The sequence below is a fragment of the Heterocephalus glaber genome, unplaced genomic scaffold (assembly GCF_053883595.1).
Source record: "Heterocephalus glaber isolate CG9 unplaced genomic scaffold, H.glaber_assembly_v1.0 deba00001472, whole genome shotgun sequence".
Taxonomy (NCBI): Eukaryota; Metazoa; Chordata; class Mammalia; order Rodentia; family Bathyergidae; genus Heterocephalus; species Heterocephalus glaber.
In genome coordinates, this window is record NW_028258315.1 from 79,445,487 (window position 1) to 79,462,266 (window position 16,780).

Below are 16,780 nucleotides of genomic sequence, written 5' to 3' on the forward strand. Positions count from 1 at the left end.
TGACAACAAAAAGCTGCTCTGTATCATTTACAAAAGGATACATAAGTGGAATTATATAGTACTTGACTTTTTAAAGGTAGTATGGGGGCTGCACCCAGGAGCACTCTACCATTGAGCTACATATCCAACTTTATTTATTTATTTTTTATTTATCTTGAGTTGCCTAGTATGTATTCTATTGAGATTGGCTTTTTCATTGAGCATACTGCCCTGAGATTCATCCAGCTTGATCCTTTTATCAGTAGTTTGTTTCTTCTATTGCTGGGCAGTGTTCCACAATATGGATACATTGGTTCATTTATTGAGGGGGGTAGAAGTTCAGCTTCCTCATCAGGTGTCCAGTAACATGCTCTGGCTGGGAGGGCAGGGGCACTTTGTTATTGCTGCTGGTAGCATGGGTTGAACCAGGCGGTGGTCTCATTACTGCAGACAGGTCTTTCCATTCTATCTCCTCTAAGACTACGAGGTGGGGATGGGTAGCAGGAGGGACACACCAGTGCAGAGTGCAGGCTGAAATGCAGACTCTCCATGTGGTCCCTGCTGCCCCTGCGTATGTATGTGTCTGTGAGTGCTCAGACACACTTCCGGTGCTCAGATGAAAGCCTCAGATCTCTACTTCTTTCTTTTTGGTATCACTTTGGGTGAGGCATGAGTAGCCTCCTTACAGCTGCGCGTGGGTGAGAGGCTATGCTCCAGGTAGGCCTTTCCTGACAGAATAAGAGTGGGAGAAATAGTTTTTCCCTTTCAGTGTGCCTTTGTACTGGGTAGTTATCCTTACAAGATTCCTGTTTTGCTGGATTCCTGTCCCTCGTCCTTTTACTAAAGGGAGGAGGCCTTTCTCTGAGGCTTTTGGTCATCCATTTGGTTTCTCTCTGCACTCTGGTTACAGGCATCTAAATATTTGAGCTTTACTTAGTCCCCTTTGTCCTTCACAGATTTGAAAACATTTATTTTCCTTCTTGCATTTTTGTAGTTCAATATTGAATTTTAAAATATATTAATATCTCTATATCCTACCAATGATCTTAGAACACTTGCACTTTAATAACCACGATTCAATTTCTTGCATGTTATTATTATACATTTCACTTCTTCCTTCATAATTCAGTTGGATTCTTGCTAAAATAATTCTTGATAGCTTTTTCTGAGAGTGAATGGTTAAAAACTTTTTTTTTTACTGTGACTAACATGATCTTAAGTTTTCCCTTAGTTTAAGTAAACTTTAAACAGTAGACAAACCACTTGTCAATTCTAGATCCCTGACTTTCATTTTCTTAGAGCACATCCTTTAGAAAAGTAGCAATTGGAAATTCTTTTTCTGGCCCTCTGAGAGGTAAATCTTTTCCCAGTCTCTTGCCAGTTTTATAGCTCAGGAATGTCCTTCTCAAGGACTCAGAAGCCATCGCTCTAAAATAAAATCATAAAGAAAGACAGTGCTTCCATCTTCCAGTTTTCTTTGGAAAGGTAAGAGTCTAATGACAATAAGCAACATTTAACAAATATGGATGGTGTAATAAAACTGATCAGACTCCCACCAATGTTGTCCAGTTTTCCAGTACTTTTCCACTAGCTTCTTCCAGCACTTAAAAAAATCCTCCTGCCTTTTGTTTCATCAGTGTTGACTTTAGTCTTTCATATTCTAATAGTTCTGAATGAAGTCTTTTCTTCTTAATTCCAGTTAGCGTGCTTTTTTGACATTTCTCTTTGTGCTCATTTCATCTCTCCTGAATGACAGCTTAACTTAGATGAAAACTAACAGCTATTTTTCCTCTGCATATGAAAGATATTGTTGGAGGAAACAATGCATACTAATGATTTTTTATTTGTTTTTGAAGCAAATATCCTCAAGGATACACATCTTGATTTTTGGTGGTAAAATAAGTGAACAGTTTGTGTCATTATATATATTTGCATTACCATGCAAACACCACCAGCATACATCTCCAGCACTTTTTCACTATTCCAAACTGAAATTCTGTACCTGTTCTATAACTTCCACTGTCCCTCTTCTAAGCTTTAAGAATTTGCCTACTTTGGTTACCTCATGTAAGTGGAATTATGCAATATTTGTCCTTTTGTAATCCCTTATTTCACTTAGCATTATGTCTTTAAATTTCATTTCTCTTGTAGCATGTTAGAATTTTCCTTCTTAAAAGTTAGAGTAATATTCATGAACACACACATATATATAGAGAGAGATAGAGATATATAGATAGGTAGATAGATAGATAGATAGAGCTCTCACATTTTGTTAACCCTCTCATCTGCTGTTGAATATTTGAGCTGGTAGCTTCCATTTTTCCGCTATTGTGAATAATACTGCTATGAACATGGTGCACAGCTATCTATCTGAGAAGCTGTTTTCAATTCTTTGGGCACATACACAGACGTGGTATTGCTGGATCATATGGTAATTCTATGTTTAATTTTCTGAGGAACTACCTTAATATTTTAGCACTGCACCATTTTATATTTCCATCAACAGTGCACAAAGGTTTCATTTTTCTTTACATCCTTACAGATACTTGTTACTTTAAAAAAAATAGCCAACCTAGTAGGTGCTGTTTAAATTTATCTCTGTGATATTAATTTTTTTTTTGGTACGGGGGATCGAACTTGGGTCCTTGAACTTTTGAGGCAGGTGGTGGAACCACTGAGGTAAATCCCCAGCCCTTGTTGTCAGTTTTTAAAATCACATGGTTTTTGTTGCTGTTGTTATTGAGATGTAGGACTTCTTTATATATTCTGGATAAAAATCTTTCATCAAATATATGATTTGCAAATATTTTCTCATGATAATTTTTAAATTTTTAAAGGCCCATGATAGAAGCCTCTTGGATCAAATTATATTCAAAAGAAAGCGCACTGATATTTCAAACTGACAAAGTTATCTTGGAATGTGCAGCACATATATGGTAAGTTTTATGGCAAGAACAATTGATTGACTAATTCATTAGTTTGTTCATTTATTTAACAGTTCATTAATACCTATTATATGTCATAATAAATATCTGGTGATACAGAGATAGTGACTGAATTACTACTTTCAAAGGTATCATAGTGAAGAGGCACTGTAATAATATGTACTTGTATACATAGAGAATAATATGCATTTGTATAATTATTGATTCCTACCTGCTTTTCAAGTCTATACTTCCAGCCTTGTTCTTCTCTTTGACTTTTGCACATCTCTTATATCTAGAAAAGATCTTCATGTTTCTCCCTCCAACCTCTACCTCCAACAATGAGTTCCTAATTATTTCTTGAGTTTTAGTTTAAAAGGACTTACTTTAGACTTATCGGCCACTTGTGTTTCCTTTTTGGAGAAATGTCTATTCAAGCCTTTTGTCAGGTTTTTAAACTGACAATGAGTCCTTTGTTGACCTCCTACTGCTAGTTGCATGTTTTTCCAGCAGACCTTTAAGAGTCCTCTTCTGGCATTCATCACACTTGCTATTATTGCTTCAATATTTGCCTTCCCAATTATTCCAGATTCTGCAAGGTTAGAGAATTTTCATTGTCTTTGCAGAACCCTGCCTCCCTATTTATTCCCTTTCAGAGCACACACAATGGCTTTGTGTTGTAACAACCTGGCTAAGTTGAACAACTTGGCTGTATTTCCTAGAATTGCCTTTCTAACCTATTTCTGGTTAAGGAGTGCTCTCTTTCTCTTCAGAGCTGGGGTGGAAGGGACGCTGCAGTGATTTTGCAGCAAACACACATTGTTGCTGCTTATCTATTGACTTGCCTCTTTGGTGTGAGATAGGGCCAGGGAGATGTATTTTTATCTCTGTGTAGCAGGGTCCTGGATTTTACCAAGGTCAGAGGCAATAAGAATGGACACATTTCTCTCTGTCCTTGTGGGATTCAAAACTTCTGTTATCTCCTCTTCCTGCCTACCTGTCATATGGGCTTCAACATCCAGCCTCAGACAAGGAAAAAAGATATATATCTCCTGTCTGCTTCTGTGATTGACTCTTTGCTGCAACAGAGAGAATGTTCTTTTTCCTTTGTGCCTTAGATAAATAGCATATATGTTATTAACTTAATTTGTGGCTTCTTCTTCCTCTCAGAAAAACATAGCATAGTGGTTAATGTAAAAATCAGAAGAGTCACTTATGTTTCCATCCGGCTATGATACTTATTAACTACGACTCAGGACCCTTACCTGTAAAATGGGAAGGTATATATCTATCTAATGTAGTCATTATGAGGTTAAAAGGAAATGTTATTTTTACAGATGAATTCTTGCATGTAGAAGCAGTATATATCAATTTGATAAGTAAAATATAGTTAGTATAGTGGACTGTACACCTTTTGTAAGAGCAGGAATCTTTTCTCTCTTGTTTAGCATTTACATTCAAACACTTTAAAGAATGCCTGCAACATAGTAGGTGTGCATGAGTTGACTTTGAATTAAATGGCTTTTTATATAACTCCAGTATCAAGGGAGAACAATTTTAAATATATTGATTTTTCTGTTTATTAATTTTTTAATTCATGTACTATATCAATGAAATGTGCTAAAACCTTCTTCATAGTAGTGGAGCATTAAGGCAGTGATTCTCACTCTGAGGTAGGGGATCCTGGAGTAACAGAAGATAAACTGAAAAATATCTACGGCCGATACTGTGTTTCTACTTAAGTGATTGTGTCCTCGTCAAGGATGGTGTCTTTTTGCCATGGTCCATGGTGTTAGACTTTCCAAGAAGATGTAAGTCTTATAAAATGATGCTCTATTTATTAATTGCAAATGTGTTCTCTTCTTTAGTATTCACTAGCATGCCCTATTAAAGATTATAAGATAAAACACAAACGATTATTTTGTTATTTTGTATTAGAAAGTGACTCAACAATTCTCTTAAAATTTCCCCTTGAATCTTTTTTTTTTCAGAAATTTTTTCGCTTTTCAAAAGTTTGTCTTTTTTCCTAACTATGAAATGTGGTAATATCTTGATGTTTAAATTTGTCAAAATTAACAAGACCCAGTTAACTCTTTTCTTCCGGTGGCCTACACTTTTCCAAAACTCTTATTACTAATTAACTACATCTCAAATCAGTTTCTGAAACAGTTTTCCATTCTTGTAATTGGGTTAAAAAATGACAGTCTTTACACAAAATCCAGTATAGAGAATCTAACTTCAACTTTAATGCTCTCTTGTGGGCCAAAATGCCAGATTAAATAAAATAACTTGACCACAATTAAATTGCAAAATATTTTCTCATTAACCTTTTAAAAATTACTAACAATTTTATACCTATGTAATACGTCATGCAGATTTTCCATTTGTGGTTTAATATTATCTTTAAATTTTGTTTTGTATGGAGTAAAAATGAACTCCTTTCTGGAAATTTGTGTTCTTTTTCTTAGCAATTCTTGAATGGAAGGAGATTTGGTGGATATTAAGAGTTATTATGTCATTTCTCTGTTCTTGGAGTTGTGAAATATGTCTGATCAGTTAAGTCTGATGAGAAATGTCATCATTTTTGTTGTTACTTAGATTCAATTGCTGATAATCTACATGAAACAAATCTACTTCATGTACTTGGTATGCAACCTGTATTATTAAACCTTTACTACTGAGTGTGTTTCTGACCTGATATGTACTCAGGAAAGGAAATCACACCTGAATATTTGCCTAAAGGAAAGGCAAATAGAAAGAGGAACCTGCTTAAATAAAGCAAATATAAGTTATTTTTGGATGATCTAATGGTTTGGATTATATATGGCCTTCCTTCCCTCTGTTAGCCTAGCTAATTAAGTATACTTCCTGAAGGCCTTATTGGATCTTATATTTATCTGGTAAAGCGTTTCAGCTCCATTTATTAGGAACTAAAGGAGACACATTTATCTTGGTTTTACCTTCAAGTGGAAGGTTTCTTATTTACTGGATAATTTACAGGAGAGATATAAGATAAAGGAATCTAGGCCAAATGAGTATGATTCTTTGATTTTAAAAAAACACGTATTGCTTAGCTTTTCTTTTTACAGAACAAATTATAAATAATATGTAAGTAATATATTACCAAAGGTTAAGATAGGTTTAACCACTGGTGACTCTTCAGAGCTGCTTGTGTCTCAGTCTTTTTTGAATTCATGAATGTTAGCTTTTCACTTATGGTAAAAGTTGCCTCTTGCATCCAGCAGCTTGGGTAAGGTTCACCAGTTAGATTGTAAGATGAAGTCTTTTGTGCAAGTGACTCATACACAAATGTTCAGGGGAAATGAGAAAAGGAGGGATCCTAGAACAGAAAGAGAAAGAAGCTAAAGATGAGTGAGGTCTTAGTCAAATTTCCATGAGGGCAGCTTTACCTTGATCCTTCTGTGAAATGCTGGTTTTCAGTAGCCCCATAAACCAAGGCAAGGGCACTGGGTCTTCATATTCCTGAAAGTGTTAGGCCCTGATTAAAGTCTGACTCAGGTTAGTGTAGACTCGGAAGCACTTCTGGCTCCAGTGGCCCTAGGGCAGTCCTCCTCCTCCAAAGAGTGTATGCAGGGCCTCCCTGTTGAAAGCACCCCTAATCTGGGGTGAAGGTACCTAGATATTGTGTACTAGAAATCTGAGATGGTCTGTGAGGAGCACTGATCTTGTCTACTGCAGGACAGCACACCATAGCTTGGGGATGTGAATGTTGGTACATTATTTTATCAGGCTTTGTGATCTGAGAGAAATCTCTTCAGAAAGGAAGAGAAAAGGGATTAGAAATTTTATTGGAATGGATCATTCCTGGGCTTGGCTCTCCATAGTTCCAATTTTCATCTGCCAGGTAAGGTGTGTCTATGTGGGAGTCTATTTTTCTGTATTCTACTTGTGAGGTAAGTTAATCTTGACCCAACTCTATAAACTTTTGCTACATAGAATAAGCTCATTTTCTTTTCTTATCAAGATGCTGAGCTCTGCAGAGTTTCTTGCAGGGAGTGGAAACCTATTCCCTGAGTTAGAATCTCCCAGATTCAGCAGTGTTCCTGTTTAAATCCCTCAAAACCTAGGGACTGGTAGAGACTTTTAGCTTAAAGGAACTGCAGAATGGTTACAATTGAGCCTCGTTGACAGGATTAGTTGCTATACTACATGAGAAACCATCGTCAGATCCCAGATGCCCTTACTTAGGCAGAGGATCTGAAGGCTTGTTGCTCTGTCCCCCAGGTATGAATAGAATGCAGAGTTCACATAAGCTGTTATAAATTGGTTCAGAAAAATAGCCTCTTTTATAGTTATTTGACAACTATATAGTGCTCAGAGTCCATGTTGGACCAATTTTTAAATGTTTTCATTACTTGCTCTGATCCAGAGTGAATTTTAAACCCTTGTGAGATCAACTGCTTTTTCTGAGGTCTGTATGTCAGAATATTGTGGCCCTACTAAAAATAAAATAACACAGTGATGGGACTGTCTATCTCATGCCTTCGCAGGCATTTTGCTCAAGATACAACCTCTTCACAGGACAAAAATAGGATGACAACGTGAAGCCCCTAGAGACTGGAAATTGTGTATTCTCATCTGAGTTTTAAGGTTGATTTAAATAAACAGAAGCTTTTTTCCTATCACAATACCTCCAATTTTTGACTTGCAAGCAAGAAATTAACAAATGTTGTGTTTGAGTCATCATACTTTTGTGTTATATACAGCTAGCACTGTCCTAACAAATAGACAATGAGTTTATTGCATTATTTTTGATGAGTCTAAAGAAAATCAACTCATGTTACCATCTGTTTAAATATCCTTAAGGATGCTGTCCAAGTTATAGAGCAGTCTATCAGAGCACACAGCTGACAGGCAAATGTTTTTGCCTGTTTTTTTGTTCTTATTTCTCTCCGCTACTAGAGATTTATTCAGTATCTCAGTGTTGTTTCAGCCAACATGTACAGCACTTTTCAGGAGTTGGTATAGTGTATTATAGAACTTAGACTTTTATGTTTCTACAAGGCATTTATTGCCTCTTTTCTGCCCTCTGCCCTAGTGTAATGATTCTCTTCTCCTTTTTGCTTCTCTTGGATTTTCAGAAGTCATCTCATAGTTCAGCAATCAGGTCACATTAGATTATGTCTTCTCGTTTTAAACAGAAGGTCAGTTTCTTTTGACTTCACCATCTCATATTGGGAGTTAATTGAATATGGTGCCCTTTTTGAGACTAAAGAAGGCACAAAGTTCTAATTTAAAGTATTATAGTTCACTTGTCTATTTCTCAAAAGAAAATGATATCTGACAGTCTGTGTGTATACTGACAGGTGGAGGAAGCCCAAGATTGTTCCCAGGGTCATTGGAAAAATACCAAAAAGTAGTAATGAATCCACAGAGTTGATGTCTGCTCCACCAGAATTTTAAATTTTCCTAGATGAATATTGTATTTGGAAGGCCATAAAGAAGACTATGCAATTCCAAGTACTGCCATATCCTTACTGCTCTGTGTCTTTAATCTGCTCTTCCTTGCATAAGTTGTGATTACTCTGCAACATGGTTGGAAATTAATGCAGCTACCATGGAGTGTATTGATCAGAAGAGGAATTAGAAGCTACACCAAAGTTGGATCATGTGGTTAGATTGAATACTTCTGAAATGACTTAGTTCAAACTCTGCTCAATAATGGTCTTCCATATCACCATGTATTGACAAATTCACCTAGTCAAAGTCTTCCATGAGTTTGTATAAAGGAGAGATTATGTCACTGTACCTCATGGTGCATTCCAGCAACTGAGCTATTGTTTGAATTCTACATGAAGCCTCTGCACCTTCCAGCCTAGATCCTAGAGTGACTGTATGGATAAAGAGCCAGTGTCTTTGGCAGGGGGTATCACAGTCCCCAACTTGAAACTATACTACAAAGCCACTATGATGAAAACAGCATGGTACTGGCACAGAAACAGAACCAAGGATCAATGGAATAGATTAGAAGATGCAGAAATAACTCCAGACATACTCAGCCACCTCATCCTTGGCAAAGGAGCCAACCATCCTCACTGGAGGAAAGATAGTCTATGTAATAAATGGTGTTGAAAAAACTGGATTTCAACTTACCAAAGATTAAAACTAGACCCCTATTTTTCACCATGCACTACACTAAAATTGAAGTGGATTAAAGATCTAAATATTAAAACAGAAACACTAAACTTGCTGGAAGATAAGTCAGGTAGAACTCTCAAAGACACTGGCATAGGAAAAGACTTTATGAATGAAACCTCAGTAGCATGGGAACTAGCACAAAGAATCAACAACTGGGATCTCATCTTATTAAAAAGCTTCTGCACTACAAGAGAAACCACCAAACGAGCTAAGAGAAAACCTACAATGTGGGAAAAAATTTTTACCAGCTGTTCCTCAAACAAAGGTCTGCTATCAAGAATTTATATTAAAGAACTAAAAAAAAAAAAAAATCACACCCCCAAATCTTTATATTTGGCTCTTTATAGCCAATTCAAAAATGGGCATCTGAAGTGAACAGACATTTCTCAGACAAAGAAGTAAAAGCAGAAAGTAAGCATATGAAAAAATGTTCAACATCACTGATCATTTGAGAGATGCAGATGAAAACAATGCTGAGATTCCACCTCACTCCAGAAAGAATGGCTGCTATCAAGAAAGCAACCAATAACAAATGCTGGTGGGGCTGTGGGGAAAGAGGAACACTGCTCCACTGCTGGTGGGAGTGTAGACTGGTGCAACCACTGTGGAAATTAGTATGGAGATACCTCAAAAAACTAAGAATACAGGTTCCATTTGACCCAGTTATTCCTCTGCTGGATATCTTCCCCAAAGAATTAAAAGAATTATACCACAGTGATATATGTGCACCCATGTTCATAGCAGCACAATTTGTAATAGCTAAAACTTGGAAGCAGCCCAATTGCCCATCAACTGGAGACTGGATAAAGAAAATGTGTTTTTTTTTTAAAAATGGAGTACTACTCAGCCATAAAGAATGAGAAACTAGAGACATTTATAGTTAAGTGGATGCACATGGAGTCCATACTCTTAAGTGAAATAAGTAGGACACACGTGTGCAAATACCAAATAGTTTCTCTGGTGTGAAAAACTAAAAGTGTGAATAAGTGTCAAAATGTATAATTGATAATGTGAAATAGGAAGAAAAGGTCTAAAGGAGTAGGGGAAGTGGAAGGGGTAGGGGAAAGGAAAGAAGGGAAAAGAAAAAAATATGAGAAAAAATGTAAACAAAGTCTTTGTAAATAGGGAAGAGTGGAGGGGGTGAAGGGAGGGCAGGAAAATAGGGAAAAAATAAGAACCAAGATAAATCATTGAAGGTACAAGATCCCAATGATGAATGTAACTGTATTGTATACCTAAAATGTACCAATAAAACTAATGAAAAAAGAAGAGGCAAGGTCTTCTACTAAACCATGTTCTTGAGCATCTTTATGACAAAGTCTTTCTTGGAATCATATTTTCTCTTACTGTCTATCTGACTAATACAAACTCCCCCTTGCAACCTATGTTTCCTCATGACTTACCAGTCATAAAATGTGAGTGATAGTAATGGAGGAGAATGGTATTCTAAAAAGATTTAGTTCCTTTACTTAAGGTTTCCTATCCCACTTTCAGAACTGTTTTTCTAAGGTGTATGCTTATGACCAATTCTGTTGATGAAAAGAAGGCATTTTTTAAAAATGTTGCTTGGAGACTCACTGAGAGAAAAATTAGGGAAGCAATTCCTTTTACAATAGCATCCAAAGAAATGAAATATCTAGGAATCAATCTAACAAAGGAAGCAAAAGACCTCTACACTGAAAATGATAGCACTCTGAAAAAAGCGATTGCAGAGGATATAAGAAAATGGAAAGACATCCCTTGCTCCTGGGTGGGAAGAACCAGTATAGTGAAAATGGCCATACTTCCAAAACTACTATATAGATTTAATGCAATGCCAATTGAAATTCCAAAAATATACTTCACAGAACTAGAGAAAATAATCCAAAAATTCATTTGGAACCATAAGAGACCTAGAATAGCTAAAGCAATTGTAAGCAACAGAGACATGGCAGGGGGTATCACAATCCCCAACTTGAAACTATACTACAAAGCTACTGTGATAAAATCAGCATGGTACTGGCAAAGGAACAGACCTGAGGATCAGTGGAATAGATTAGAAGATGCAGAAACAACTCCAGACATGCTCAGCCACCTCATCTTTGACAAAGGAGCCAACCACCCTCATTGGAGGAAAGATAGTCTATGTAATAAATGGTGTTGGAAAAACTGGATTTCAACCTGCCAAAGATTAAAACTAGACCCATATCTATCACCTAGCACTAAACTAAGATCGAAGTGGATTAAAGGTCTGAATATTATTAAGACAGAAACACTAAACTTGCTGGAAGATAAGTTAGGTAGAACTCTTGAAGACATTGGCATAGGAAAAGACTTTATGAACAAAACCTCAGTAGCATGGAACTAGCACAAAGAATCAACAACTGGGATCTCATCTTATTAAAAAGCTTCTGCACTGCAAGAGAAACCATCAACAGAGCTAAGAGACAACCTAAAATGTGGGAAAAATTTTTTAGCAGCTGTACTTCAGGCAAAGGACTGCAATCTAGAATATATAAAGAACTAAAAAAAAAAATCAGACCTCTCAAATTTAAAGACCCAATTGAAAAATGGGCATCTGAAGTAGAACAGACATTTCTCAGAAAAAGAAGTAAGAGCAGCAAATAAATATATGAAAAATGTTCAACATCACTGGTCATTGGACAGATGCAGATGAAAACAACACTGAGATTTCACTTCACCCCAGAAAAAATGGCTGCTATCAAGAAATCAACTGATAACAAATGCTGGTGGGGGTGTGGGGAGAAAAGAACCCTTCTCCATTGTTGGTGGGAGTGTAGACTGGTGCAACCACTGTGGAAATCAGAATGGGGATACCTCAAAGAACTAGGACTAGAGGTCCCATTTGACCCATGTTTAATGGGGCACAGTTTGTAATAGCTAAAGCTTGGAAACAGTCCAAGTGCTCATCAACTGGAAACTGGATAAAGAAGATGTCACTCTTTAAATAAAATGGAATACTACTCAGCCATAAAGAATGAGAAACCAGAGACATCTATAGCTAAATGGATGCATATTGAGGCCATACTCTTAAGTGAAATGAATAGCACACACATGTGTAAATATCAAATAGTTTCTCTGGTGTGAGAAACTGAAAGTGTAAATAAGGATTAAAATGAATAAAATGAATAATTTATAATTGGAAATAGGAAGAAAAGGTCCAAATGTGTAGCGAAAGTTGGAGGGGAAGGGGAAAAGAAAGAAGGGAAAGAAAAAATTATGAGAAACGGAAAAAATGGAAACAAAGTCTGTGTAAATAGGGAAGGGTGGAGGGGGTGAAGGGTGCATAGGTAATAGGGAAAAATTAACCAAGATACATCATGTACAGGTACAAGAACCCAATGATAAATGTATTTTTTTTTTTGGTACCAGGGATCGAACTCGGGTCCTTGCAATAAATGTAAACATACCGTATACTTAAAAGGTACCAATAAAATAATTTAAGCAAAAAAAAAAAAAAAGAAAATGTTGCTTGGATATCCTGGAGAAAATAATTTTTAGGAAGTGTTCAGATGCCTTCAAGGCATTCCAGGGGTGTGAGGCTACAGTTGAAACTCTACAGCACTATCTCATGGTGATGATCAATCACCAGTGCACTATCCTCATCTCTTTACTGGTCCAGAGGGATTAAATCTGCTCTAGCTCTTTCCTTCTCCGGGAAAAACTCAGAAGTGAGAAGAGTGCCTGATTTTCTAGAAGTATAGAATTTGTCCTATAGACTAGAGTTGTGATGCCTTTGTCTCTAACATCTCAAATAGAATTTATGAAAGAACATTTTCATTATTTCTTCAAAACTCCTTTTGTTTTTAAAACAGGCTGGGCTGAAAGATCTGTGCTTGAAATCTTGTGCTTTGTCTTTTTATTCCTAACTTTCCATCTCTTGAAATACCAATGGGTTTCTTTGGTGGCATGCCTGTGAATCTGTGTTGTTTTTATTTGCTGAAGCTTCATTTTCCTTGACTAGCATTTTTCGTATAAATGGTCCCCTGTGGAATCTTCCTTACTGCCATGCAAAGGTGTCAGGCAAGTCAGAATCTTTTGTGAGCTTTGTTTCATGTTGGGACTTGGACTGGTTAGGATTCTTAGTAATGTAAAGACATCCTTAGTAAAGGATGTCTTAGACAGCAGAACCTGTTCGGGCTAGTTTGACTAGAAAAGGCTTTATTGAGAGACATCACAGAGCCAGTAGTCTACTTTTGTAGGTCTCTAATGCTCTGAGGTGAGATTTTGGGAGCCTCTTCCGGTACCACTGAGTAAGTGAGCTGCTCCTTCTGCCCTACCAAGAGACACACTGTTCCTGCCGTGCGTTGGAAACTCTTTCATTGCAACTGCCAGTGCCAGAACATTTGAGTCTTTCTGCTGGTTTTAAAATCCTTGTGTCCATTAAAATGCATGTCTTGCCCACAGTTTGTTCCCACTTATGGCCCACTTCTGAATATTGCTCTCAAATGGGTACATCTGATTTGTGAAACATAGGTGTCTGCATGCTTGTAACTATAAAGAGTCTTGGGAAATGTAATGTTTTGGGTATCAAAGTGAAGAAGGCAGATCTGCAATGTGGGAACTGTTACAGTTTGGAGAGGGAGTTCAAATGATACTGAGTGACCACAAATAAAAGATATCTACCATAGGTCATATGTAAATCATATGTCATTTTGAGGAGTCTGAGAAATAATTATATGAATACAAGTAAAAACAGCCATAGTAGAAGTCAGCGTTTAGCAATATGGTGTGCTAGACATTGAGGTAAATGCTTTATATGTATTATCTGATTTTATGTTCATTATCACACTGAAAATTAATGTTTTAAAATTAAAGACTAGAGAACCAAAACTCAATGAGTTTATGGTTAGAAGTCATGCAGAGTTCTACACACTAGTAACTGGTATAAACAGGCTTCAAATCTAGGTCTCTATTTCTGTGAAGACAATATTTTTATGGGAAAAAGGAATGCCTGAGAATTTCTTTAAAAAAAGAACTTCAATAAAATATATGGCTTATTAGACAAAGTTATTTGGCTCTTTAAGAGCATGTGGGAAGACATATCCTAATACATTATTTGATGTTTCTTTATTTGTCTAAAACATTTAGTGAGATAAATTTGTCTTTAAAAAACAAACAAACTGAGATTCAACTTTTTTTCCAGAAGGATTTGGTAGATTTTTTCTTTTCAGACTCACTTTTCCTCTGACTTGTCTTCCATCGTCTTCTGAACTATTGATACTTTTTGTTAGGTCATCACTCTCTGCCATCACTCGCTAACATTTTAATTCATTTTTCTCTGCTTTATTGCTTTTCTATACATGTTTTACATTGTTTGGAAAACACAATACTTGGTCACTGTCACATTTGGCCTATATGCAACCTTGGTAGACCTTTCTTTAATCTTTTCCAAAGTTATTATTTTTTTCTAAGCATGTCCAGTGATTTTTAAAAAATTTAAAACATTAAAAACAAAATGAACCTCCACAAAAATCCCAAACTCTAGTCTTTGGAAACATAGCATTATGAAATTTTATCTTTTCTTTTATATTTTAAACTACAGAAACAAGTATTTAACATTAAGGAAATCATTTCTTTCAATTTTATATCTAATATATGTGAAGAAGTTTTACAAAATTATAGTACTATAAATATTTTTTTTTTTACTACAAATTGTCCTTCAGTCATGTAGAGAAACATACCATATATTTCTGGGAAAAAACTAAAAATATAAATGAAGATGTTTTAGAAAAGGCAAACTCTAATCAGTACCAGGATCAAATCTAGTGGAGATTTTTGTTAGGCAAATCGTATTGCGTGCACACACACACATATACACACACACACACACGGGCATGCTCGTGCCACACTTTCCCATTACTTCTAGCTTCTTGCAGTTTCTTGGGTCACATTTGTACCACTAATGAAGGATAAAAGAGAATGAACAAGACCAGATGACCCAGGGATTCTAGCTTGGTTAGATTGGAAAGATTATGAACCCAATTTTATTTATGTAGTTTGAAATATTTGTTGGGTAGGCAACAAGGGGTACTCCCCAGTGTGAAGCTCCCAGACAGACAGCAAGCAAACACAGATTTGTTTGTGTCTACCACAGAGGTGTATATCGGTTATCTGTCGCTCTTATGATGCTGCATACCAGCAAAACTTTAGTTGCATAGAGTAATGAGCATTTGTTGAGCTGCTTCTGTGAGATTTGGTTGGGCTGGCTTCATTCTCTAGGGTTCTGTCTGGTTGCTCATTTATAATGTTTTCAGCTGAGACAACTAGGGAGTGTAAGTTCTGTACTTCATGCTCTTCTTTTCTAATGGGTTTTTATTCTCAGTGGGAGGCAGTGGGAGGGCAACTAGAGTCAACAGCCCTTTCATATGAGTTCTTTCAAGCTTCTACACCCATCACATTTTCACATTTACTAGCAGGTCCCATGTCTAGGCCTGAATCAGAGTGACAAAGTTTTATAAGTTTATATGACTAAGGATGTAAACACAGGGAATGATAAAGAATTGGGACTCCTCATATAATCAGTCCACAATAAGGTTATTGTTAGAAAGAGAAGTTCATGAAATTATCTAAAGAAACTATATAATTATCTTGAAAGTGAACTACAATAGAATGCTAAAGAAAACTAATAACAATTCTAAGAATGAAAAGTATAATTGAAGATGAATGATTGAAGAGGCTCAAAGGACTTAAAATATGTCATGTGAAATCTAAAGAGATAGATAAATTCAAGTAGCTAAAAATAAACAAGCTCAAGTGCATAAGAGAAGTCCAGCAAGATAAGGATTAACAGGAAGTTTGAGGTAATCAGTGAAATTTATGAAAAATTATTCTCTTGAGAAGTTGAATTTAGAGCAAGGAGGCAAGATGTCATTGAATTGAAGAAGGAACAGAAGGATGGAGGGATAAAAGTAGCAACTGAAAACTACCTTAAAAATCTTTTTTTGGAAGATGGGGAGGAGATAGATTAGACTCACAGGAAAAAGGGAATTATATTTTAAAATTTTTCTTAGTTGTGAAAAAATGAGCTTGATTTAAGGTCATGAAGAGATGCCTGTAGAGAGAAGATGAAGATATAGTAGCAATAGGGAATGATTTGTTGGAAATCTCAAATTGTGTTGAAGAGCTATGCCATGGATACAGATAAAGAATGAGGTAGAACTACCATTTGTGTTTGGAGGAAAGAAAGCAGTATTGAATGAATCTGGATAAATTTTTTATATGTACTAATGAGTCCATGTTCATCCTGTCACTTATTTATATGATTTTTCTTTAAGGGCTTGAAATTAATTGAAATATAATTTATATGCCACAAGTCAATAATTTTAGTAGTTTTATGGACTTGTACAAACATAACAGAATCCAGCTGTAAAACATTTCCATTACCCCAACAATACATATTGCTCTTGTTCATTTTCAGTCAGTTCTCAGTCTCACTCCTGGCCCCAGATAACCACAGATTTACCTTTTTCTCAACAAATGTCTTGTTTAGTGTTTGGGTATTTTTGAAGTTATGTTGTGGCATGTACTAGTATTTTGTTCAGTTTTATTGCTGATAATTTTCCACAGTGTGGATGCATCAAATTGTATTTAGAAAGTTTCTAGATCAGGAATATTTAAAACCTTTCTAGGGCCGAGGATTTAGCTCAGTGGTTTCGCTGCCTGCTGCGCAAGTGCAAGGACCCAAGTTCGATCCCTGGTACCAAAAAACAAAACAA